Raw genomic sequence first — 2,384 nt, forward strand, 5'->3', positions numbered from 1 at the left:
CTTGCATCATTTTTACAGTACGTACCTTTGTCTTACAGAAGGACTTAGATTAATTAACCTCCAAAATGGTTTATATTCTTAGGCAGTCTGTGTAATAAATGATTTCCAGTAACAGTGTCAGATATTGTTAATGATTGCTCTCAATTCAAAGAAACATAGATGGGTTGAGGTGAGTATCTTCAAGCCTGACCGTTTTCCTAACCTGCTGTCGTCAGCTGTTGCAGTGTACCATTTGGCACAATATGAATACTAAGAAGAAAACATGAGAAAGAGAAATTGCTCCAAAGAAGTAACTTCGTAAATATAAACCTAGGTAAAACTAAGGATTACTCCACATTTAGATTTTGAACTTCATAGACACCCAGGCCAACTTAATTGGTAACAGCCCCGCATTCCAATTTCTCTAGCACCTTTACAAGCCCAGCGACTTTCTTCTGGACGTCCCATGACTTAGTATGTAGCACTTCCTTTGGATCTTGCTGTCCTTTTATCTCAGAGGAGATAATACGATTTATGTGTTTGTTCTGTGTCATTACTCCACATTTCCCTTTTTTCATTTACCCCACATTTCGTAAAGATTTTGTGTTGGTGTCATGAATACGTGGAAGTCTTAGGGCTAAGTGATGGAACGCAGCATAGAGACTGGATAGATTTCTGGGTTTAAAGGTTATCTTAGGTTGCAAGGATGCAGGTTTGTCCACTATGTAGACATTACCCACTTAAAGTCATCCCCTAAATATTTGCCTTGTGAACACAGTGCACCACTTTATTGGACAAGCATCTGCTAGCTGAGTACTGAAGGCGTTTACTCAGCATAAGGGCTGTGGGATTCCTTTCATGGCTGTTTTGTAGCCATCAAAGGAGGAAATATTTATGGAGGAAATATTGTTTACCGTACACTGGCACCGGTACCATCTGCACCCAGTCCCTGTCCATAATGTTTCCTCAGCTTCAAGGCTGCTTCCTGAGACAGTAGAAGGAAGTGCTTTTACAATAGTGAAATGGTCCATCACTAGAATTTTGACCCAAGAGAAATCTATATATTGTACTTCCTTTTGTTCATTGCTAGAATTATTGCAATCCAAGCTTCTTTTCCTTATACATAGTAAGAGGGGCTCACTACGTAGATCGGACTCTTAGTGATTCTCCTGTTTTCAGCCTCCCAAACGCTGGTATTACAGGTGTGCACCACCACGCCCAGTCTCTGTCGCTGTCTCAGAGTGCCCCGAGGGAGGGGTCAGCACAGCACGGCAAGGATTGAACCCCTGCTGCTGCGCTCTGCCTAAACAGGTGCTTTAGTCTGCTGAGCTATTTGGCCGGACTAAGAGAAACTTTTTAAATTCAACTATATTTAGATAATGATCGGAATCAGAATTATGAGAGAACCATAGAAATTGCCTTTCCCCACAAAACTGGAGCTTTTATAAAAGTAATCAAGGGCCAGTCAGATACCTCAGCAAACTAAAACTCCTGCTTCGGCAGAGCGCAGCAGCCAGGGTTCAATTCCCACTGTGCATACCAGTCCCGCCCCCAGGGCATATGCTGCCGGACACTGGGCGTGGTGGCGCGCCTGTAATCCCAGCTCTTGGGAGGCTGTAAACAGAATCACTGAGTTTGATCTACGTAGTGAGACCCTGCACATCCTGTAGACCCTGCCCTAAATTCAAAAAAAGAAAAAAGTAATCAGTATCACAGGTCATCATGGTACCTGCTACCAAGTATCAGGTACCTGACACCTAGTGTATCAGGCACTACTAAGTAATCTCTATACTGAAGAAGAAGTACAACATAATGTGAAAATATTCTTCAGCCTGGTGAGGTTAAATGCTGCATCAGTCTAGCAATGTAACCTCACTTCTGACCCTCAATGATAAGTGTTTGGTAGGTGAAATGAGTTAATCTAGTTAGACTGTTTTGAGGAGTTTTAAGATTTAGTCTCTGATATTTTAATATTTTCCTTCTAATTTGTTCAGTAGCCTGCGAATTGCCCCCATTTTAAGAGAAGGAGGCTGAAACACCTAGGAACACGCCCCAGGTCACATCTGTGGCACTGCTTTTAAAGGCTTATGAGAACCTCAAGACCCCTCAAAGTTTGCTCAGAACAGAAGTTCGAGTTCTTTTTCTGTTTTCTCCTTTTGTGAAATTTGAGTTGGAGAGGTGGATGTGACTTATGACAGAATGGTGACTGTATCAGTCATTTCTGATTCATAACATTTATCAAGTGCATAAATGTTTTCTAAAACTGAAATAGTAGGACTCTACCAAGGAACAACGGGTTATGGAAATAATCTATTTGGCCAGAATATTTCACAACTGTATGTTAAGTCTGGACTAAGATGTATGATTCTAATCACATGGAGATACAAATGCCTAACTGGGTAGAG

The sequence above is a fragment of the Octodon degus genome, unplaced genomic scaffold, assembly GCF_000260255.1.
Source record: "Octodon degus isolate 3935 unplaced genomic scaffold, OctDeg1.0 scaffold00009, whole genome shotgun sequence".
Taxonomy (NCBI): domain Eukaryota; kingdom Metazoa; phylum Chordata; class Mammalia; order Rodentia; family Octodontidae; genus Octodon; species Octodon degus.